The sequence below is a fragment of the Aulonocara sp. 'chitande type north' Nkhata Bay genome, linkage group LG22 (genome assembly GCF_057382095.1).
Source record: "Aulonocara sp. 'chitande type north' Nkhata Bay isolate Kocher_YH1m ecotype deep benthic linkage group LG22, A_spYH_male_GT1.1, whole genome shotgun sequence".
In the NCBI taxonomy this organism is placed as follows: Eukaryota; Metazoa; Chordata; class Actinopteri; order Cichliformes; family Cichlidae; genus Aulonocara; species Aulonocara sp. 'chitande type north' Nkhata Bay.
Genome location: NC_141364.1, coordinates 16157882 through 16184133, shown reverse-complemented (window position 1 = coordinate 16184133; position 26252 = coordinate 16157882).

The window sequence follows — 26252 nt, the reverse complement described above, 5'->3', positions numbered from 1 at the left end:
AGAATATAATCCTTAATTTTATTGCTTCCATCATGTTGGCTTTTAGTGTTACTTTCCCTCATCCCCCTTGTGTTTTGGGAAACATAACACAAAAGAGACATCATGTTGTTTTGGATCAAACTTTTAACAGGTGACTGTGACAGACCAACTGTTAATTTGCTCATTTTAATTAACTTTAATGTTTCAGATAAACTTAGAATATGATCTTTAAAAAACTGCCAGTTTCAGTGTAAAAACATTAAAGCTCATCCAGTAATTTTTAAGAAGCTAACCGCACTCGTGTGCTGGGTGGCAAAGAGAGACTAACATGACTTTTCAGCGTTATCCTGACACTGTCGACTGCTCTCATTTTTAAGCGATCTACCTGTCTATCTCTGTCCTAAACTATTCCACCTACTTCTGTCACTCCAGTTGCATATTTTACTTTTTTACTTCTTCGTTCACCCTCTCGTAGTCTTTCCCTCATAGCCTACACATATTTCTGCTTCTCTCTCTAGCTTCTAGCAATGGCAGCTTGTCTGTTCAAACTCAGCTCCCATCAGTACCACGTGGAAACAAACACACACATATATACATCATTGGAGGAGAAACAAATTATTTCAGGACAGCAGAACTGTTTTGTTTGGTTCACCCTTGTTTGTTTGTTTTTTTTCGCTCTCCCTCCCTTTCCTCCCTTTCTCTCTCTCTCTCTCTCTCTCTCCCTCTCTGTCTCTTTCACCCTCTCTCCCACTCCAACAGATGGGGTATTTTAATGAAATCAGCCTTGCCTGTTCCCATCTGTGTGAGAAATGAATTTCACCATTTTTTAAATGAGGGAATTTACAATGAGACAGGCTGGAACGAAGGGGAACCCAGCGCAAAGGTTTTTTTTACTTCCCCCCGACACCCCCATCTCTTGAACCTATTAGACTTTCACTGCATTTGTCTCTGCGAGCCTGTCAGTCCTTTTCTTTCTGTTTAATATGTTTCATGTTTTTATAACTGCGCGGTGCTAAAACGGCGCAGTGATAGCGACGCTGCGTTTGCAGTAAAACACGTTTCTCGTAGTTTAAAAAGCATAACTGTGGCTTTCACTTTTAATTGTGACAACGTTTTCACCCTCTCTCATGCTTGCTATAAACAAATAAACTCAATGCGAAGGCAATGGATAGTTTCTGCTGAATCACATGCTAGTACTTCTCATTTATTTCTCCTAATTAAAATGTTAATTTTCTCTTTTGCTTGCCAGCAGATAATTAGGGAAGTCGTTTTCCCTTCCGTTCTCAAAAACTTTCCACCTGTGCACGAAATCTTAAAAAGTTTGGCTTATTCTAACCATGCAGCATCTTTCCCCTGCTTTGTCAGTTAATGCAACCAGTAGAGCAAATTTTACCTGTAAGGGGACCTCAGGGCACACGGTGGTTTAATTAGTGCAACAGAAGGCGAAAGAAACAATCAGAACTGTTGATGATAGCCTCATTAGTAGAAACACTCCAGCTTAGCAGCTTGGTTTATATAAAACCCTGACTGTTCTGTTTATTTGTGTACATTACGAGCTTATTATAATACACGCTGTCCAAACAAAGGCAGACCTTTGGCTGGATCAGCAGATCTTTTTGGAACGTTCTTCTATTATCCACCATTTAGGGGTCACTGAGCAAGGCACAAGACATCAAACTTCTCCAGTGGGGCTGCACACCGGTCAAAAGTTCAGACTGCAGTTGTATTGGGCAGCTACCATGTGCCACGATGTGTAATCCCTTAAGGCTACCGGTTGCATCACTGACATATTGTAGCTGTGTCACGGCTAAGAAATGCTTTTTTGAAGGGAAGCTCCTGTTTACCTGTCTCCTTCACCTTGTTTTTTCTCTTACAGGAGAAAAAAAGTGTTACTACACTGTAAAATGCATTCACAAGTGAATTTCACACTTCAGAGAAGCAAGTGGATCGAGCTAAAATATATCAAACTTCATATAGCAGAGTGAAAAACAGTGCTGACTTGCAAAATTTCAAAAAATCCCATACTGTGTAAAAATCTTGAGCCACCCCTATTTCTTTCTATTATGCTAGGAGCATGAAAAATCAGTGCAGGCATTTATTTATGTGAAAACATAAGGGAAAGAAATTTAGTACAACTGTAATGAGCTTGAATTAAAATCAATTTGTTGTGACAACATTTATTCCTCAGTTCAGACTGAACTCTCTTAGGCATGCTGTCTTGCTGTCTTGTAATTTCTACAAGTAGTCTTCAGGAAAAGTTTCCAGGCTTCTTGAAGGACATACTAAAACTCTCCTTTCTCGACAGTGTTCAAATAATGTTGAAGTGCAGACTCAGAGGAGGTCAAAACATCACCGATAAAATAAGTGCTCTTGTGTAATTTTGCATACCTCAGTGATTTCTTGTTAAATACCTCCTTAAGAATGGCTATTTGGTAGACACCCTTCCACCGTGACCATTCTGATGAGGCTTTAGTGAACAGTAGATAGATCAGCTGAGGAGCCAGATGTGTCACCCCCCCCACCCCCCCCCCCCCCCCACACACACACACACACACACACAAAGTAATGAAATTAGATTTGCGTAGATATCACACGGGTTCACGTTATAGCTAATGTTGAATTGATTAACAAAAAAAAGAAAGAAAATTCTTCTTCTCAAAATGGCTGAAAAGAAAAAACAGCCAATGTCTAAAGAAAAGACAAGAAAAAACACAAACAAAACACAACAAAAACAAAAAAGCGGTGAACTATTTCTCAAGAGCACTTTAAAAAATTACAAGTCTGGCTCTTTGAAAACAAAATATAAAAAATACAACAAAATCATCTGTATTGCTTTTGGTACAAATAGTAAGACAGCGGGGGGCGGGGGGGCGGGTGTTAATTGCAGTGGTGTTTTAAGTGTTCCTGGTTTGAGAAGCAGAAAACAACAGTACACATGCCCGTTTCCCAACTATTTGCCACATACTGCTGTCTTTATTTGACAGAAGCTGATATAAGTTCAAAATTGAAGAGCATTATCTTTGTCTTCTGCAGGTTGGAACAAGTAAACTGCTGCCTCTTCATTGTTGTATTATATGGAACATCTATCTAACAACTATCCTGGACTTTCATTAGCTCAAAGACAATTGTTCTACTATGTTTGACCCCAGAGGTGCCTGAACTCCAGTATGAGACACTGGATATTTTGGATATCAAAACTACTGTATGTGTAACTGCATAGTAATTCTGAATATTCGTGTTGTGCATCAGTTGAAAGCAGTTTTTCCATATAAAAACAGCTACATGATAAAGCAGACTGAACTAAACAAAGACAAAAAAAAAACCAACCAAAAAAAGTATTCTCCTAAAATTTCTGTTTGTATTTTAATATACAGGCTCATTAAATTTTTGCTTTAAAAAAAGTATCACAATGTGTTGTTTTTGTTGTGCTTCTGACATTTAAAAACAGGTTTCTTAACACTGTGTGAGCTCTGAGTGGTAGGACTCACCACTGCACCCTTTCCAAACTTTCCAAACTGTAGTTTCACAAGCAAGGCTATCAATCAGAAAAGGTTGCAGACTGAAATGTTGACATTTTGGCGACGTCAGGTTTTCATCTGTCAGCAGCACGCGGTGTGTGTTATCTTTTCGTAAGAGAGTGTTTGCATGCCTGTTTGCTTGTACACATGCATCTGTGCCTGTGGAAATCCATGCATGCGTTTGCAAGGGCCTGCGCTTGCCGCCACATATGTGAATGGCAGCGTGTGTTTTCTTAGGTGTATTTTCAGGAAGGGAGCTGTCAGACATGATGACTAACGTCGCCCTTATTATACGCACGCACGCAAACACACCCACACACACAGGCATGCAAGTTGGCAGGTTAAAGCAGTTAGCTACTCAGAAAACAGAGAAGTCATTCAGACAAACTGCACCTGCTTTTGAAATAGCTTAACAAGCAATTACACATGGGGAGTGAGACACAACACATGCGTGCCCTCACACACACACACACACACACACACACACACACACACACACACACACACACACACACAGATAGCTAAATTCAATTCCAGGCAGACTAGTGGGAAGTAGCCTGAATAATTACTGATATTACCAGCAAAGTGAAATAAAGAAACCGAGAGGCTGAGAGACAAGCGACTGAAAGAAACTGATCCTAAACACCTAAATTCTACTTTATGTGCCACAGCACCTGTGTATGTGTGTGTTTGTGGGTCTGTGCAAGAGGCAGGTGATGTGTCAGTAATACACTTGTTGAGGCAGCAATTAAAATATGCAAATCCAGGAATGCCAGGGCAGAATCTGATAGGCTATGCTTAACTGCACTCCGTGTTGATTAAACATGAATATACATGAGCCAAAGGCAACAATAGATAGATAGATAGATAGATAGATAGATAGATAGATAGATAGATAGATAGATAGATAGATAGATAGATAGATAGATAGATAGATAGATAGATGGATGGATGGATGGATGGATGGATGGATGGATGGATGGATGGATAGATAGATAGATAGATAGATAGATAGATAGATAGATGGATGGATGGATGGATGGATGGATGGATGGATGGATGGATGGATGGATGGATGGATGGATGGATGGATGGATAGATAGATAGATAGATAGATAGATAGATAGATAGATAGATAGATAGATAGATAGATAGATAGATAGATAGATAGATAGATAGATGTGTGAGTGTGTCTCTTTGTGTTTTGTGAAAGTAAACAAATATGTAAGTGTGCATCCTTCCTATACCCTCATCATCCAGGCTAGGTGCCCGGAAAAAATGCAAATAGTTTTTATTCCGAAAATATGTTAATGAAGTTTGAGAACAGAATTAATTAGACCTCCAACGTTCTACAAAATCTACCAGCCGTCAAACTGTGTGAAGTGTGATTATGAGACCATTTGCATATTTGTCCCATTAAGGGACATTAGCAATCCCCTCGGTTGTATTAGACCTAAGAAACTGGTGTTTACTTGTTACATTAATGAGGGATGTGAAAGTTCAACAAGTCAAAATCAAGTCAGAAACATCAGCTGGGAAAGTCTGGGCAGGAGCATGAATAAATTATTCACTGGTGTTTAAGCAAAGAAAGTGTTGTGGGACAAAGAGTCGGCCGACATAAGATGATATTTTGTAGGAACAGCACTGCGACAAAGTTACTATAGCAACTAGATTGTAAGACCTGCTGAGATTTGTCTGCATTTGAAAGCAGCAAAGGAACAATACCACACGGGGAATAGTTATTTGGGATATTTTACATCAGAGTAATTAAAAACTTCACTAATCATGTTTGTAAATGATGAACGCCTCGTAACTGTGTATTATGTGAGAGGTCATTTGTAGTAATAAGCCCACAGAGAGTGAACATCCCTCAGTACTCCTCGGTTCTGCAGATCATTTTAGCAATTTATATCCCACTGTTTTGGTTTAATCTAGATAACGTTTAGCCTTTGCTTCACTCACATCAGTGTCGTTGTTGTTATAAAACATCAGAAAAACCCGACTGTAAGCTTTTAGTCCTTTTCCACCGACTTTGTGGCAGTGCAAGAAACTAATCTAGAGCTGCTTCCATAGATTTTCACCTTTAAAAGACTGGTGCCAGTGCAAAAAGCTGGAACCAATGATGTCAGCGGCTATGGGAAGGGCCACCACAAGATATTCATAAATGATTTGCAGTCACAAACTATTTCTCCCAATGGGGGCGGTTTCTGGAAAAGCGCCAAGGCAAAGGCGGCCCACGCAAGCACCTGCAGCTCGGTGGAAAAGAGGTATACATGGAGCGTTTTTCAGCTGCAGAGCCAAAAATATCTCTAGGTGGTAAAGATCAAAGCAAATCTAAACTGACAATGACAGCAACAAGTTATGTCATCTCACCACAAGCATGATGACAAATAAAAGGTGACGTTGCTCCCTTTTTTCTTGATAAGGAGAAAGACATGATTAGCATAATCAGGCCAAAACACGTGACACTTGTATGTTCTCTGTAAAAGTCTTTATTCTAACTGCACTTTATGTGGAGTTGTTTATTTATTCTGTGCTAAAACTGATAAAAGAATGCTTTTTCAGGGTGAGGATATAACCTAGGTAAGATGATTTGGGACAAAAGAAAAGGTTTAACATCTTATTTAAACTTTGTTGGGTTTTTTTGTTCTTGTTTTTTGAATATAAACATTGCATCACTTGCCACAGGACTTTTTGTTTTGATGTGTTACCCTTTCCAGTAGCCCTGCATTATTGATGGAGTTATTTTTGCAGCCTCTACAATACATATTAATTATGCTGCCGTTTTACTTGAGGTGCTCTCTCCTGAAAACCACATGGGTCTTCAGCTCTTAAGTCGCTTGTCTTCATTTTCTGCCTGCTGCTCATCACTGGGCAGGTAGAATGAGTTTATCAAAGAAGTCCTTGCCTGTGTTGACTGATGAGACTGTCTGAGACGGAAACGTATAGCGGATGCATCGACCAAAGAACCAAAACAATAAGCTTTAAGAAGCTTAAAGAGCTCCAGTTCAACTGAATTTGTGCGTCACTCAATTCAACGCTGAAGTCAAATATCTGCTCGTTTAATTCTCTACAATGCGCCTCGAAGGTTTAATGAATCCTCTCTGGTGAAGGAGCTGCTACAGAGCAGAAATCTCTCAAGAAGACGCTGGACTTTTAGCAAACAGCTGCTGGGTAAATAAAGGAATCCCAAATACTGATTAGGATTGAGATTTCCTTCTTAACGTGGTTGCGGTTGGCTTATCTTGTGTCTCTGTGTCATTACGTTCGCCATCTATAGTCTCCGTGTGTCATTTAGCAAGTTTCAGGTCAGTGGGCTCCAAGCTGGCTTTCAGCAGTACGCACGCATTCAAATTACAGGCAGGAATATGCAGACGTGAATGACAACCAGCGACAAGCCCTGTGTTCATAGAGAGAACAAACAGCGTGCACTAATATCTGCATGTTTGTGTGTTAGTGTGTGTTTAAAGGTGTGATAATAAGCTCCATTAATTATGTTTTTTTTCCTGTAATCTGTTTCTGCTGTGAATTAGCTTGTGTGTTTGTATGTGTGTGTGATTGTGCATAAGTTGTGCAGATTTATCACAGCAAAGCATAATGCTCGTGTGTGTTTGGGAGGATAAAATGAATCATTACTAAAGTCTGCCATTACAGCTACTTTAGGGCCTGAACTTTTAAAGCTGAATTAGACCAAATGGATTCAAGCATCTCTTCAGGGGGCTAATCTACGAGCTTCTGTTTTCGCTGCAGCTCATTTGAATTGGCATTTTCCACCTTAGTTAAATAAACACAGTAAGTTGTATCTTTCACTTTTGCCAAAGCTGTTGCTGCCCGCTATGGCAGAGATGTAATAAAACGGAGTTGTTTGTAGGATTAGACAGTGTCACCGCACTTGAAAATGGAGGCCTCTGGTTTCACAGCATAGCTCAATTAATCCTCTTAGCTTAGTTTGTTACTGCCAGGCTTTGTGTGCTGCTTTACACTGCTGACAAAGTAAGACTTTGAATTGTATATTACCATCTGTTAGTGCTGACTGGTGAACAAATTTAGGCTGATAAATCAGGCTTTTGATTTTCAGGAAATGACTTTATCTGATATTACAGTCATTTCTGTGTCTGCTGCTAGAAACGTGCCCTGGCACTTTAATTTTTGTTTATGCAAAAGTACACTCTGTCTCTTAAATGATCAGACCGTGGTTATACAACCACGATCCTTTCTGCATGGCACAGGTCATACACAAACAAAACTGCAAGAAACACGAAGGAAGGCAGATATTTGGAAATAAAATACAAGGAAGTAAATTTTGGAAATATAACACAGAGAAATGTCTTAGAGTAAAAAGACAATGGGAAGGTGAACCATGAGTGGTTTACATGTACCGGGACTGAGATTGATTAGTTAACCGAACTGGGAAAAAGAACAAAGTGAAGTCAAACTGACAGGAATGCATGAAAATAGAAACATTATTAGAGGAAGACATGGCACTGACGGAATAACCAATATACTTCAATCAGGGAATTTTGAAGTGGTAAACATAGTGATTGTCCCATCCAGGCCCCACCAAACAGCCAATCAACAGCTAAGACATAAAACATACTAGCCAATCATGTTGCTATTGTAATGCTCGCACAGAGTTGAGATTCATGACGTTTTAGCTGCGTGGTGGCATAAATGTCTAATCATTGTTGTAATAAAGATGTACACACATCTTTATACTCATCTCATATTCATCTATGCACGGCATAAAAATGACCACACAGAGTAATTCCAACACGGCTGCTTAGTTGTGAGATTTGCCTGTAGATGCAAGAAATGAAAGAACAAAATCCAGGTAAAAGCTTGCCTCTGACACATGCACTTCATACGATAATAATTAAGAAGACTAAAGCACTCTAAGTAATAAAAATGTGATTAAAAGAAAACATAGTCTAAAGAGCTTGGGAAGAAAGCTCCAGCAAGATTACCTGAGTGACCGAGAGCATTAACAGACATTAAAACTAAATATTTTCAATCATTAAAAACTGCAACAAGATAATTCACTCTGGAAACTAACTGAATTAAAACAAACAGTCAAAATCAAATAAAAATAACTAATTAGAAAATACAAAACTATAATAAGTCTTTTAATATAAATTTGATTTGGAGTTTTGTGTTATTTGTGGCGTGCCTTACACTGGATGGCACAGAGTACCAGGGTTTTCATTGCCTATGAAATCTCAGTTTTCTGTGAAATTGATGCAGCTTATGGCTTCATCTTCCAGGCTGAAGTCAACTGGTTGAGCTAAACTCTGAAAGGAAAAGAGGAAGAAGTGATGCACATAATTTACACTATCATTCTGTTCAAAGTCCAAGTGGGACAAATGGGAGACTTACGCACTTCCCAAACCAAAATGTCAGATAATAAACTCCAAAGCGTTCTCAGATAAAGTGGCATCTGAGAGGCATTTTCTGTACATGCACAAAAAGGAGGACAAAGCAAAAATTCTTCACATGAATTTTTCTTTCCACTGACATCGATGCTGTATGTGTCAGGTTGCATTTTCTTTACCAAATGGACAATGCAATAATTAAACCGCAAAGTGACACTGAAATGTGAGCCTCGGCAAAGGACGGCAACTTTTCAGGACTTTCCTCGCCGCTCCTCCTGTGCACTGAAGGTCAAAGTCTATTTTGGCTCCACCTATCTCTGTGAGCTGGCCTTTTCACAAAAGAAGATAATCAAAACAAAAGCACAGAAGCCGGCTGACTGACAGGCACCTTACTGACTGTGGGCCTCTAACTAAGAGTTCAGGTGCAGAGGACTTAATGATCGTGTGCAGTCATAGGTGTCGCACGGACGGAGGTTTTTGAACACTTTTTATAGAAAAAATGTGACCAGTTCCTGATTATTTCCCTTTTGTTGTCATTGCTGAATGTTTCCAATGCTACATAATAATTGTAGCATGCATTGGACTCATTTATATTTCTTGAAATATTTCTTTTTGTTGCCTTTGTGAGTGAGATCGATGGTGAGGGTCTTTCAGCATGCTTTGACAACACAAACAGTCGTCATAACTGTGTTGAATTTGGTTGGTCAAAGTAAAAATAAAAGCAGCTGCATCATGCAGTATTTGAAAATCTGAATGATTGATTATTTCTAACATTTCTAATCAGGCCAATATTTGAACAAACCTTGGAAAAGTTTGGTAACCAGGGTTAAAAATATACTAGTATTTTTTTTATATCAATTTTCTACTCTTACTGAGCACTCACACTGCTTTTCACCCAATGAGTCATGTTCACCCATTCACACCCATTCATACAGCGCTCTATTCTGCGCTTTTAAGTGCTTTTTACCTCTCACATGCACCCTCAAACCCTGCTTTGGGGCAATATGGAGTTCAGTGTCTTGCCTAAGAACACTTATACATGTAGAGAAGCTGTGGATCAAACCACTGGCCTTCTAGTTTGTAGACAATCCACTCCTGACCTAAGGTGCCCTGGCATATGCTATAAAGGACTTGTACAAGAGTATTAAGGACTAAAAGTACAGTGAGGATAGTTTCAGAAGTAGTGCCAAGAATAGTTTCACTGGGTAACTTCATAAAACAAAAAGTTCAGCAAAACTGAAAAACAAACAAAATGAAAATCATTTTTTGTGGATGGCTCTGTAGTGCAGTGGATAGCGCTCTGGATTCCAACCCACTGGTGGGCATGTTCTTCCTGCGGTTGTGTGGGTTGTCTTTGAGTACTCTGGCTCCCTTGGAGAGTTTGAATTAATGTAAGCATGGATGGTTGGCTTTCTCTATGTGTTAGCCCTGTGATAGCGTGGTGACCTATCCATGGTGTACCCTGCCTTATGCACTGTGACAGCTGGCATAGTGGATGAGCAGTTGAAAATATTTGATCATCCATTGCACCGTCAGTCACTCTTGTTCTGAGTGCCATGGCATGCTTGCTAAATTACTTTGATTTAGATCCATGTCAGTTGTTTCTATCTCATCATGGAAGCTCAGTCAGACTCAGTGATGGTTAGATTGGGTCTTTGGGGGAGGATAGCGCAGAGTGAATTCTTTCGGTTTATTGATGTAGACGGTAAACCGAAACTCCAAAAATAAATGTTTTGTTCCGATAAACAGTTTCAACAGGCTGCAGTATAAAGGTGCTATGGATGCTGTGTAGACCTCCACTGAACCCGTCATCTTCAACACATCCACTAAAGTAATCACGCAAATGAACCACAGCAGTATATCACTCCTCACACATACATATAAAACGTAAACGATTCCCTCAAGAAAACTGTGTCATTACAGAAGCAGGCTTTGTCTCAGGAGCTCTTACCAAAAACAAGTGCAAGAAATATGCGTGTTTCCATCCCTGTCCCCGTAAAGCATGACTGCTGAATCTGTCTTTTAATGAATTTAATAGTTCCATCATTTCTCTATCAACCATCAACGCTGGTGTTCCACACACACACTCACACCCACAATCATGCACACACACACACACACACACACACACACACGTGCTGATTCGACGTTGGTGTTCCTTGTTATTTACTGCAATTGGAGAAACATGCCAAGTGGAAAAGTGACTAAGCAGATGTGCATGTGCACCCTGGTGTTTATATGTGCATATACCTCGATCTCTGAGGAATTTGTTAAGTAATCTGAGTGTGGAATTGAATTATGTCGTCATAGAAACAAGGATTAGGTTATAGGATGTTTAAGAATGTTCAATTAGTGTTACTACCGCAACACATGTGAGCGGAAAACAAGGAAGGCAGGGAAGCATGCCGAGGGAGGAAGAAAGAAGTTTTTTCTGTTTTTTTCTTTTCTTTTCTTTCCTTTTTTTTGGTCTATGCTAAAGAATCTCCATACTGTAATAAGTGCTCATCTTGACCTTTAACCCACTTAGAGAAGCGAAAGGAGAATAACCTTTCAGAGATCAATGCGGGGAGAAAAAAAAACATATTTTCTGGATTCCAGCTGTAAACAAGATCAGTAGCTTGTTGGTGAGATGTCTGGCCCAACAAAAAAAATATGAAATCCAAAAACGCACACCGACATACAGAGGAAAAAAAGTCAAGAGACAGCAACAAGAAGAAAAAGAAAGAAAGGGGGAGAAGTGAAACAGTGATCAGACTTCAAAGCGTCCTTTTATCCTATCTGTTTAGAATTTTAAATCGGCAGTCCAGATTCACCAAAACAAAAGATGAAACGATAATCCGATAATCGTTACAATGTTTCACAGAGGGAAAATATTTCTCAATATATTTACGTGTTTATGTCATCGCTGGAGCGAAATGTGCTTAAAGCATGATAAAATGTTTAATTTCGATTTAACTGGATTCATGTTTGTTCCTTTTGTTTGTTACATTGGGCTTTTTCTGCTTACAGAGGGCATTTGCACATATATGTATGTATGTGTGTGTGTGTTTGTGTGTGTGTGTGTGTGTATAAAAGCAAGAGTAAATGGAATAAAGAGCTATTGTTTGCATGTGTGTTTGTGTACTTTCACTGTTATATACATACCATCTGATCTGACTTCAGGGTATACAAAACTGCATCTCTACTTAAGTCAGAAGACTCAATTAGCTCATACTAAAACAATTACAGTCAGCTACTGTCACTCACCATGTTGTTTATGTATGTGTTATTCTAGAGGTGCCCACACACTGAGTTGACTGCTGGCCTCTTTTTTATATTTTCATAAAGCAAAGGAGACTTTCATACACCGCGCTGCACTTTGGGAAGTCGTTACTGCAGAGGACAGGGGGACCATTTCGACGCCTGCATTCTCATCTCTTTAAAAAGGAAAATTTATTGTTAAGTCAATCTGCTAGAAATCCAATGTGGTTTTTTTGTAACAGCTGTTATGCTTGACACTGGTAAGTGCTTTGGTGAAGATAGGCTGCTTTGTTCATATATCCTCATTTACATGGAAATGTCTGTCGAGCATTTAAAAACAAGGTCATGTAATCTTACTCAAACTGGGCAAGGTTATTTTTTTCCATTCTTGAGGTTAATCATATGTTAGTGTGGCAAGATGGAGGGACAGAGAATGAAAGAGAGAAAAGGGATTAAAGAAAAAGGAAAAAGAAGGAAAAAGAAAAACCAGGACCAACTGAGGAAGATAAATATAATTTAAAAAAATAAAATAAAGAAGGCAACTGGACATGTCTGAAAGGGCATTTTCTGATATGCCTCCACTTACATGCACTCCAGTATATTGCCTATCTGCAAGGATTACTCACAAGACCACTGTGAAAATTGCCCCTGTGACCACAGGATGTCTCAGCCTGAGCAGTACTGAAGGTGAGACCACTGGCGTTAACAGGCCCCTGGGCACAGCATGAGTATTACAAACCAAAAATGTGTGTGTCGGTTTAGCTCTTGAACCTCAGTGAATAAATCATAGTATTATGTTGTTGGTGTGCCCAGAGCCGTTGTTCCCAACAGTGGAGGTCAGGGCTTGCCAAAGAAATAATAAAGGAGAAAAAAGATTTTCTCTTGCACGCATTATACTGGCTTTTCTATTTTTCTAATTTTCTCCAGAAATGTTTGAAATCAATCTTAAAAAGAAAAAAAAATCTGTATTTTATGACTCATGTCCGCATATCAAGCCTCAACTTTGTAAGGACTCCCAATTATCTTGACTCTAAGAAGTCAGCGTTGAACTGGTTTGACATTGAAGAGACGCATCAAACTCAAAATCAAGACCAAACATGACCATGCATGTTAATAGCGCAAGGCGGATTTCCTTAAACGGCGTAATCACACTCTATGCTACACATCTACTGTTGCATCCAGGCAAGATTAAGACAGTGTTTTTACCTACAGCCTGAAAAGAGAGTCTGCCATGTCCGTCTCACAAAAATTAGATAATGGAGGCACTCTTGAGCCTTGGGGCCTCAGACACAGATTAAGAGATGTCTCTGAACACGCCCTGGGTCATTTGCAGACGCGAGGTCATCACATCCTCACAAGAGGCTCCGCAGTGTGCTACGTGCATGACCTTTGAGGACAGGCAGCCCGTGGGGCCAAAGCATGTGTATATACTAGATTTTAAGGGGGGGGGGTTAAAATTTAAACACAAAAGCTACAATTTTTAAGTTAGATAACACACGTGTATCTTATTCTACTCCTAAACCTTTGATATATACAAATACAGCTTGAGAGAGAAAAAGGTTTAAGGGAAAAAACAGGCTGATCTTGACTGGATACCACTTAACCTAATATTGTTGACGCTTATATTTGCCCATTTATATTCAGTCTTTATGGTAAGCTAAATCATTTGTCACTGCATGAGAATGAGATTAACCTTGATTAGACGCTGTCTCTCATTTATGTGGCCTACATTACTTTTCCTCCTACTGGAAGTGGAAAGAAACCTGCTTGTAGAGGTGGGCAGTTAGATGCAAATATCGATAGTACCGATACCAATGATGGTATTGGTACTGGATTGATACTAGTGTGATAAGATCGATACTTTGTTCAGTATTTTATTCATAGGCCATGACAAATTTAAAGGAAGAAGCGAAATCAAAGGCATTCCAGGTCTTAAAGTAACCGAGTTTTGTTCAGAATTTGCAAATTGATGATGATTTATCTCAAATCTTGACACACTGCTTTCCCCTACATAAGCTACCTTTATTGGTTAAAGTATCAGTGTATATCATTTGTAATGGCAATGCTGGCCCTTTATTTCCTTGGTAGAGTACGTTCCAACTGCCAAATGATTTAATTGCTTTAATAAAAAAAAACATGTCTACGATTTTCAAAACAAAAACAAAAAAAGGATAAACGCCCTATTATGACAAACATATGTTAATGATATTGCAGAAAAAGACTTTGGAAATTTTACTGTTGCAAAATTCTGTCGGATTGCTCCGTCAGTCCACAGAGTCCACAGAGAGCCGTCCTTAAAGAGCCGGCTCTTTAAGGACAGATAAATAAACAGCTTCCTATTCGGAAAGATGAGATTCACTTGATTGAGTTTGGAGAGCTGATCTTAAACTCTTATCATCTCCATCAGCGACCCGTCAACAGTGCACAGTATTTTTTAAAAGAAACACTCCCCGAGACGACACAAATCACTTTTCCAATGGCGAGCACGTTGGTATGAAAAGATGACTTTACTGCAGAGGCTCACTCAGCCCTCAATACGTCTCTTGTCAATGTACAAATATTCACATAACCCTATACACAAACTTTACGTTTGCTTTCAGTTAGCAAGAGACAGAGACCATCTTTGTCACACCCCCACCACCCCCACCCCTCACCCTTCTCTCTCTGTATATTTCTGTTTATATTCATCCCACGCTTTGAAGTGGTCATACTATTGCGTGTTAGTTTGATGCTCTAATGAATAGACTGTTTTCATGTGACGCACTGGAAAATGGAAACTATGAAACTCTCTCTCTTTCTTCATCGTTCTCAGTAGTTCTGTCAGTTGCGATTCTCCTCATCTGCCCCGTCACCTTCTATCACTTTGGCACTTACATATGTCTGTGTCCTGATTGTTCTGGGTACTTGTGTTGCTCCAAATATAATCTCCCGCTCCTTCTGTTTTCCGTCAGCTATTTTTTTTCTCTTTCTTAGTTGCCCGGTCTTCCTCTTGCTCTGTGCATCATTATTATCACTTTGCTTAACGTCTTATATTTATTCATATCTGCTCGTTTTACTTTCTGTTCTCTGTTAACCCAGAATGATAATTTGAGTTGCCACAAAGTTCTCTCTGTTGTGGATTTCTGTGCAGGGTTTTTTTTTCCCTTCCTTTTTTTTGACTGCAAAATTATTTATGGGAAAATATGCTGGACGTCATGTCGTGCCTGTGATCATATTTGCGTGAGCTGGTCCTCATCAGTGGCATAAATCTGTGATCAAAGAGAAAGCAGAACCGAGATACGAAGCAGGGAAATACAGTTTGTACAGAATAAACACACTAACTGTTCAACTGCATGAAAATTACATACACATCAGTTATGGATGAAGGACATTTACTTTAAAAGAAGTTTAATCTTTCATTCGTCCCGTCCACGTGTTGTATACTGCTTGTATAACTGTCTTGACTTGTTTTTCTCATTTTTTCCCCTCGGTTTTCATTGAATCTGTTTAAATGTGGCTCTTCTTATATGACAAATTTGCATTTCAGTTTTTACCGTCTGTTTCATGTCTCACTCAGCCCAAAACTAAATCCTTTCACTATTGTGCAGGCAGTTTCAAAAACATGAGACGGCCACTTTTAAAAGATTTCTTGCAGGGTTTCTTGACTGTTGAATTACAGTAAATGCAATGACCACAATTGGGGTGTACTCTAAACATGTTGTTTCTCATTAAGTTTAACCAAGAAGTGGTGGCCTGAACTATAAATACAGTTTAATACATCACTTTAAAATACATAGGCGTATTTATTTATCTTGGTGCATTTGCAAAGAGAAAGGGACAGGCGCTGTGGCCAGGACTTGCTGAACTATGGTAATGGTCCACTGCAGCGACACTTATAAAAAACCAGCCAATTCCCAAAGTTTCCATAGTTGTCATATATCCAGGTCTGTGATTATGCATGTATGTGTAAAAGACAAGGAAGAAAGAGTGCCTGTGTATTCTGTGTGCGTGTGTGTGATTGCTTTCCCCCTGTGTTGTGTGATTAGATTCGTCTCCTTTACCTTCAGGGTTGTTGTTTTTGTCTGGCAGCCAGTATGGGTTCATACTCACACACACTCGCGCGCACACATGCACACACGGCGAGTGATATACACGGTCTCGCTTTCACACAAAATCACACACACATTACAGGCCCTTGTGGCACAGCAGTGCATAGTCATGGATGGCCGCCAATAATTCATCTATACTACAATATTACTCATGTAGAACGCACACACACACACACATACTGTACACACATGGCAAAGCCATTAGCCGCTCTGAGCTACAGACACTCCAATCTACAACAGGCGCTTTTGTCGAGGATAATAAAAACTTTTTCAGTAATGAAATGTATTAACGTTTCTGACTGAGGCTTTTAAAATTGTGAAATACACAGACACAGCAGCAAGTAGGACTTTATATGCAGGAATCTAGAAAGGAAGACTAGCAGCCATTCAGTAAAAGCGTGATAAATAATCCCTCAAAAAATAAATAAATAAGTATATAAAAAAATCCACTTCTGTGTTCCTGCTCACCGAAATTGCATACCAAATGAGAATATAGTAATCAGTGGATCTCAGCAAGGGTATCAGCTGGAGCATTTTTGATAATTATCATAAACAAAACAGAAAAGAAACAATATGATGTCCTGTTTAATAGATAGACATGCTCTCACAGTGATTGTGATCACTGTGAGAGCATCCCAGTGATCACATTCATAGGACCACCTGGAGACCAGGAGTCTCAAAGGACTGCAATGTCCAGTGTAATATCAGAAAGAAACAGGGGCCAGTAAGGAGCGTATTCTTTTGAAAAGATGATTATCTAATGTGTTTTGTTAGTTATTTGCAGACAAGCCCCTGCTAAAGACTGAAGTGTGTTTGAAATGAACAGAAAATGACCCAGCATATCAGTCTGAAGACACAAGTTTCATCCATCTATTCATTTTCTTCAACTTAGCAAAGGGCAGCAGAGTTGTGCTGTGGTTAGCACTATCGCCTCACGACAAGATGGTCCTAGATTTGAATCCCTTCTGTGTGCATGTTCTCGCCCATGTCTGTGTGCGTTCTCTCTGGATCCTGTGGTTTCCCCAACAGTCCAAAGACATGCATGGGGTTAGATTAATTGGTTGTAGGTGTGAATGGCTGTCTGTCTGTGGGCCAGATATACTAATCTGTTGCACCAGTACAAACTGAATTTTGGCATGAAAGAGTTGATTTACAAAGAGTGCGCATTGACAATATTGCATGTTAGAGGTGGGAACATGCATTTCTGGGAGTTCCTTTGCCAAGGCCCAAAACATAGGCAGGAGAATATTTAAATCAAGTGCACAAACTGATCTACCCATGTTTCCGATATGCAGTTTACTGCTAATGTATCCCTAACAAAAGTATGTCTAATTATTTTGCATTTGATATTGAAACTAACTGACTGTTTACTTACCACACCTACTGTTTGAGTGCTATTTAAGGATTGTGCTCCGTTTAGCAAATATGTTTTACTGTCCAGGGTGCACCCTGCCTCCTGCCCCATGACAGCTGCTTTTTATACCTGCTCCAAATGGTTGTACTGAAGACAGAGAGACTTAAAAGCTGTTATAAAAAGAGACAGGATGTGGTAGCTATTCAAATGACTCAGTATTTTTCTACTAAGGAAAAAAATGAAAATTGTTGCCGGGGAATGAAACAGACTTGAAAAGACAAGTCCTGCACTCATCTCCAGTGAGTGACCGATCACTGCTTGAAGTAGGTGTGCTTGTTGGGTTGTCATTTTCAGAAACTCGCACAGAAGTCCCTGAACAGCAGTTGTAATGAAGCTTGCTGACACCTTTTGGCTGTTATTAAAACAACAATGGTATTGAACCAAAATTCCTCCTCCTCATTGATTTCCATGCAACATTGCCAAAGCAGAGTCCTGACAGGGCCTCCAAGCACAAACTCCCAGACCAAATGTCATCTTTTCACATCCGCATCAACACAGCCCCTCTGGCTTTTGACACAATGGGTTGTACACCATGACTGAAAAGAGCAAACAATGTTGTAGACCTTTAAAACATTAAGGCTGTAAAAGAAAAATAAGAATATAAGCTTTGGCTGTTTAAAACTCAAATTAAAATGTTGTAAGATTGATGTAATTGTTGTCATGGAGGGACACTCTATGGATTACAGAAGCAGCGTAATGGAAAATAAATTCTAAACTCTCCCTCTCAATTCTGTGACTGATGACGGCTTTTAAGCAGGTAATCAGTAATCTGTAACAGATTATGCATCGAACTTTCCAAACTTTACTGCTGGTTGACTTGAAAAATTTGCAAAGTCCAAAACAGAGATAATTTATTTCAGCACTGTTTGTGTCTCACACCAGCGTCGTTAATTCAGCCACTGAGACTCTTCAGCTGCAGCGTGGTCGCAGCTTGTTGATTTTTCAGGAGTACAGTTTGTTTCTAGCCTGTGTTGCCAGCACCACCGCTGCCCTCCCTTCCTCCCCCCACACACACATACCCTTGCGCGGATGCATAACAGGCACAAATGGACAGCAGTTCCCTTTTAATATCAGCTGTCCTTGTGTGTGTGTGTGGATTCTGTGGATGGTGACTACACCATTAAAGCAAAATTCCACCCTCAGGTTCTGTTTCACTGTTGTGTCATCAATCTGCAATGCTCACCGCATTCTAGCAGTTATTTTGTGATTAAGTGTTGCAATTTACTTGCTTGGCATACCTATTCCCTCTCAACCTGTCCTCAGCTGCAGTTAATGCTTCCCTGTATTTCCCAGTATGACTTTAAGCAATTCCCTCTGATCAGAAATCAACTTGTTGCTTTCACTTGGCTGTGTGTAGGTGGAGAGAGCAGGAGTCAAAGCAAGACAGCGAGATTTGTTCCTATCAAGAAAAAGTGAGTCACGCTCTTTAGTCAAAATGCAACGTGTCTCAAAGCTGCAATGCATTATGGACTGTCAACCGTGGGTGGAGAAATTCATACCCCGTTTCTGCTCTTTAATAGATTCCACCCTTTATTGTTAAAACTGTCTTAAAGGGTTTCTCTGTTCTGGCTGAAGAATGACACAAAAGCTTGAAAATGTGGCACTACAGTATACTTAGCTGAACTGGTAACATTTCTGCTCACTATTTTAATCAAATTCACAGACTGACTCTTTGTATTTATTCTTTACCTTCATCACTTCTCATTGGAAGACAGGCTGTAAACAGAGCTGTGGGTCTAACCCCACCCACCTTAAAAAAAAATAGCAATAAAAAGGAGGGAAAAAATAGACTCATGGTATTACCTTACAGTATGGTCTAAACACTTCTACAGTGTGACATCTGGTGGAGAAATCTGGAGTCCATTAATTGCAATCAATGTGTGTGCTAATCAGAAGCAAACTCCTTCAGATCGTGTTCAACGCCCACATAAGATAGAGACTGCTGAGCTGGTTTGTGGTTTAATTTATTTATTATGGCAAAGTTAGATAAACATTTGCATTTTGATTATTGTTTTTTCTTACTTAGGTGGAGCCTGTAATTTAGACGTTCATTTAGGGCAATTTACGCCATTTGAATTCATGTAAATATTACAGTCAATATAAAAGATGGATGTAACTACTGTGATGCCACCCACCGGTTTGTGGGGTCCTGTTTTGAAGCCTTGAGGTGAGCTTTTGTGCCTTCGCCATCTTGGTGTTTTCAAACTTGATGTGATGAGCGAGAGATGGATTTCACTGTGAAACTGCATGCTGATTGGTTAACAAATCATCAGTCAAAACTTGTCAGCTAATAAATAATCCTCCTTTTTGAAACTTAGAATGAACAAAATTTACAAATGCACTTAGTGTTTTATTAAGAGACACTAAATACATGACAGCACGTTGTTTAGACATGTGACGACCATGGTGATGAAGTTAGATCAAGTGAATAAGGACCAAGCCACACAGGCCCTGAGGCTGGTGGCCAACTGGCAACCACCAGTCATGAGGGAAAAAAAATAAGTATTCCCCAGCCAGTTGCGAGTGGTTTTTGCGGGTTGATGGCAGTCACTGGGAAGTTGATTGCTAAAGCCTCATTTGTGCTACTGACAAAGGAGGACAACAGAGGAGGAGGGGGGGAAGGCATGTTTGGAGGCAGTGAGAGAAAAGAAAGGCATGGATGTAGTCAAGGAGAACACACAGAGGTCCTTCCTCAGGTTAGTGTGACAGAAGTGGATGCTAGGGACAGGATGAGATGGGCACAGATGATCCGTTGAGCAACAGCGACCTCCAAGAAGAAGAAGCTCTTTTATCTATTGTCCCACTCTAGATGGAGATGTAATCTTAAAACTTCTCCACAGTTTCCTTTTCAGCTATCTATACAAGGATTTTTGAAAAGGCTAACATTTATCATCTACAGAAATTCAAATGTTTAAAATCATTCAAGAAGCATGTCTATCTTGGTAACACCTCCGTGCACTTATGTGGACTAATTTATTTCCTGAGGAGTTGCCCCTTGTGGCAGCCCCTAAAAAAAAAAGAGTAGCTTAGTCAACGGGACATAAAAACTGCATGCACAAGGCTGCACATGATTACAGCTTGATCAAGGTTTCTGCTTTCACCCACCAGAGTACAAAATTACAAAAAAATCTTGAGCAAATTTCATGCTAATTCAGGTTATAGACCACATTATATATCTACTGTACTACAAGGAGTAGATATGGTTGCTACCACAAATGTGAAATTGTCACGATCTGTTCACATTGCTCATTGCACGACACAAATAGCAACAATGTCTCCTGGTTCAACTGTTGGCTCTCTGGAGGCAGGAGACTGGCATTATAGAATAGGTCGCAAAGACTTCTACTCAACTTTTTGAGTGCCATGTGTCTGCTTTTTAATATCTCTGCTCCTACATATCAAGTCACATGCCTGCTGTGGGGGAAGTTTCTTGTGTGTCTTCTAGCTATTTGATTTAATTTGGATGAAAATGAACCTGCCATCATATCAAGAATAATCACTCTGACTTGAAGCCTAAACCACGGGGGAATTTTTCCCTTTCTCCTCTCTTCTCCTCTCTCTTTTCTGAATCTTTGGTTAAATGTCAGAAATGTTGTGTGATGATTTTATTACTACAACACTCCATAGCAGGAGGACTGTGCATTTTATTAATGTAAAACTAGAGCAGCAGACGTGTAACACATGTGGTTTAAATACAGCACGGGCCCTCGTGTATTACAATCAGAAACAGCAGTCAGTACGTGACACACAGACATATACACACAATATTACATATATACGCACACACCTCTTACAGCGCCTCTCCATTTCTCTCTCGAGCGCACACGAACACAGGTATAGCGAATAAAAGCAGGTTTGTGCAGCTGTCTGGAATATTGAGGCAAGCAGATCAGATTTATATAAGGTTGTAATGCCAAGACAGATAGATTTGGAAATATTACTCATGTAATCCACATTTCAGTAAAAAACAAAAAAAACAACCCAACTCCACCTCTGCCATTTTTTTCATTTTGCAGCTTGACACTGTTTACCACAAAGATTTGCAGTAAAACATGGCAATTTTCTTTTGACACAAATGTGTTTTAATATTGCGGAACACGGTGTGATGGATAGCTCCGTGCCAGGGTCAACTGAATCTCTCCAAGCACATTGCATATACGAACAACTCATATAAACAGATGTATGGCATGTCCTGTGCACATGATTTAAGACGAGCTAGGGTATTTACTTTCTTCCTTGAAAATACACAAGCTTACTAAGCAAAAGCCCGTCATGCCCTCTTCATCAACTCCCATTACAGATCAGCCTGTAAGAGTCACGTTTGAGATTCATTGTTTGTTATCTGCTAAGAAACATGCAAAAAATTTCATATAAAATCAGCGGAGAGCAAACATTTGCATACACTCACCTTGGACATCAACATCAAGGCAATATTTGGCTTTCAATGATTCCTTTTAACAGTTCTTTTTCTGGGCGGTTTCGTAGCCATCAGCAATTTCTCTCATAATTCTGATTTCTAAGCAGAATTTGCAGAAATTAATTACACCTGTTATCTAATTACCTGTTTGGTCGGAAGCTTAGTGCTCACCTGTTTTATCACAGCCAGCATTAAACACCCATCTGTGTCCAAGTTTAAGTAATAGTTTGAGGTTATGCGGAAGAATGCTAAGGGTAGTCGGCCACTGCAAAACAGGGTCAAATCAACATGTTACCACCCCCATGCATGAATTATGGGAACAGATCGAGTGCCTCTACTTTACTTATTTGCACACAAAAACTTGTTGTGTGATCGAAGTATAAAACTTTCCTTCAGAAGGCTTTTTTGTCTGCATGTGCATGCAAATTGATTTAAACTCTTCAAAAATGGCAGGTGAGTAAATATGCAGATATTATGCTGTTGTGTTTACTTTTAGAAGCACTTTGTTGCTTTGTTCTTTAAGGTGAGTTGCTCAGCAAAGCAGCCATAAAGAGCAGTGAGGAAGGTTTTTTATAGTCACCAGCAGCACACGATGAGACACCAGGGATTTACCCCTTCTAAAATTTATCTTTAAAATGGTGCTGTTTGATCCCAAAGAAAAAAGTAAATACTGCTTCACTGCAACACCGTACTGATGGGAACCTTTGACTATAACCATTGAGGGATTCTGAAGTATTTTTTATTCCCTCCCCTTCACCAATCTTGGAGCAGCAACTGCCTGGCTGCCAGCCCACTTTCCGAGTTGGAGCGTCTTGCATTACCATATATTTTATTTATCTGCTTTTGCATCTGTGAAGAATGGTGCTATTCATTGTTGTTGTTCGTCTTGCTTGGCAAAAATGGCTCAGCAAATAGTAAAAAGAATGAATAGGCCTGCTGATTCTGAGACAAATAGCTCTCTCTGGGGTGAAAGCACCCTCCATCTCTCTGCTTTTTCTGTTTTTTTATTTCTACCTCAACTCTTTTAGGACCATTTTAGGGTCAGAAGAGGATTTTGAAAACACTGAGCCATGGAGTGTTGATTGTTGTTACTGATGATTTAGGTTTTTATTTATTTTTCTGGCAGGTTTGAATCTGGGTGGCACAGTGATGCTGTGGTTAGCACCGTCGCCTCACAGCAAGACTGTCCTGGGTTTGAATCAGCCAGCTGAGGCCTTTCTGTGGAATTTGCATCTTCTCCCTGTTCCTGCATGGCTTCCATCTGGGTACTCTGGTTGTGTTTCACAGTCCACAGCCTTACATACGAGGTTAAACCCTTAACATGCCAGTTGGCGACCACCTGTCGGATGTAAGTGTCTGCTGCAGGTTACTGGGAGTCACTGGGGAATCAATTGCTAAAACCCCAGTCATGGAAAAAGACTGATTGCTGACCCACTAGTAACCACCAGTCAGTGGGGAAACCTGGTTGGTTAGTGGCTGCAGGAGTTACTCCCAATGCTGCTGCTCAGTGGTTAGCTGGCAAGTGTTTGCAGACAAGTTAGCATTTTCCATTAAAACTGTTATGCAAGCTATGGGCTACAACCTCCACATACATTCTAAACTGAATATACATATGAATGTATGTGTTTTCTGTTTCTCTGTGTAAGCCATGCAACAGACTGGCAACCTATCCAGTGATCATCCCTCATCTTGCCCTCTGACACCTTTACCAGCTGTCATAGGGCAAGACTTGCAATTTATACATTGCAGAAGTCTTTCATAGGGCAGTGCAATGTATAAATTACTTTGCAGAAAGAAATCAGCAACTATTCCATCAATCAGGAAATGCTTTATTTTCAGGAGAAAATCCCTTGTTGGTGCTTCTCATAGACTAATATTTTCTAGTTTTCTGTAGTGTCTAAGTAAACTATTGTTTTGAAGACAGAAACTTGTGCCCTTGGAACATGTGATCCACCTGCCCCATTTTTACAGTTCTGACAATTTATAAAATAAATATTTTATAGCTTAACCAGCAATTAGTTCAGTTCTACTTAAATGAAATATGAGCTAAGAGAGTAAAGCATGAATCGCTCAAATAGTGTGTTACACTCCCAGCTGCGTGTCTTTGATCTACTCCTCCATCGCAGAAAGACATGCAGAAAATCTTCCACACACTCACACAGCCAAACACATAGACAGCACAGCTCATTGCTAATGATGTATGTGTCCAATAGAGGCTGTATTGATTAGCACTGCGTGGCAACAATGGATAGCTTACTGTCAATTCCATAATATTCTGCCCTGTGTTTTTGTGTTTGTGTTTGCAATATTGTGCAGCTATGTTTGTGTGCACACACACAAGAACGTGTTCGGTGAGTGAGGAGTTTAATGTGATGTATAGCTGTGTTGTGTGTGGTTTTGTGTGTGCGTTTTGTGTCCTCTGTTCACCTCTTCCTATAACTATAAATACTGTCTGTAACTGACTCATACTGTCCAGCAAACACACATAGACACACAAGCACACAAACAGCCATAACTATAATTTGTGTCTAACTGCATCACCCTGTCCAAGGTACCAGGATATTTATACACACACTCTCTGCACATGCTAAATTAACTGCTCCTACACAGCCCTCTGTCTCTTCTTCTCTCTGCACCCCCCCCCCTCTCTCTCTCTCTCTTTTTCTCTCTCTTTCACACATCCTGTCAGCTGTAATGTAGAAAATAATTGTGTGTTTGCGCGTCTTCATGTGTCTGTGATTGTTACCCTGTTGCATAAAGCAGGTTGTTGGCCGTCAAAGGTTTGGTGCTGGAGTTTTTGTCAGAAGGGAGTCTGAAAGCTTGCATAGAGGATAAGATGGGACAAGATGGCAGTTAAAAGTCCCACAGACATTTACAACATAGACAACAGACAGAAGTCCCCCCCATTATAAAATTCACAGAGAATAAAAGCATATTGCTCATACTCTTGATACACATCAACAGATAATTACAAGGTACAACTAGCAAGTGAAGAAAGCTATAAATCATTTCTCTCCTCACGGGGAAGCTTTTCTCATCAATTACTCTCATCTGTGTTCATCACTTTTGTCAGTTATAGTGGCCAATAGAGACAAAACAATCCAGCCACTGTATGTAGACACGTTCCCCAATGCTGACAGGTGGAATGTAACCACATATTTGAACATTCATTTCTCATTGTCTTTGCCAGTGCACACTCATGCATTCGTATGTGTGTGTGCATAGCTTCAGTTTATTGAGGTTTGTTATGCCTTTGTTTATACAAAGCTTGTGAGGTGCCGCCAAAGCCTTTCAGTCAGGTTGAGGTTTGGGCTTTGCTACTGCATTACCTTATTCTTTTCTTATTCAGTCATTCTGTTGTAGATTTGATGTTGTACTTGGGATCATTGTTGTGTTGCAAGACTCACTTTCACCCAACTTTAGCTGTTTGTTAGATGCTTTATGGTTAACTACATCTCCTGTGGCTGCAAACCTAGCATAAATTTAGCATTACCATGCTTAATGGTTGGTATAAGGTAATTGTGCTGATATGGTGTGTCTGGTCTTCTTCAAACATGGTGCTCAACATTATATGGCCAAAGAGCTACACTCAGCTATATTTGTCCAGTCTTTTTTCTAATTGTAGTGTCATGAACTTTAACATCTAGCATGCTAACAGAGTCTGAGGTGTAGCCCTTGGTTCTTTTGGTTTTGTGTTTTTTCAGTTTCTCTAAGCATTACACAGCCTGACCTTGGGGGGAATTTGCTGGGATGATAACTTTCTAAGATATTTCCACCTGTGAACAATCATTCTGTCTGTAGAATAATGGACTTCAAATTGTTTTTGAAGTGACCTTATAACCCTTCCATGACTGGCAGGCAGCAACAGTTCCTTCTCTAAGATCATTACAAATGTCTTAGCTGCTTAGCATTTTGTTAATACACATTTGAATGCTGCAGACGAGCAAACTGCCAATTAACCTTATTTTAAGACTTGCTAAAGATGCTTTAATTATGTTATGATATACAAAACCATAGAATTGTACTTTATTTTTACCTGTACCAAAAGTGACCCAAAAAGGACAAGTCATCCTGAGACTGGATCATAGATGTCCAAGTATCACAGATGCATAAATGAATACATCTGGCAGAAGCTCTACTAACATCGATGGAAATAAAATCAGAGCACATAGTTCATTGCAGTTTGCTGCATAGCCACTCACCAAGAAGTGGGATGGTCTACTGGGA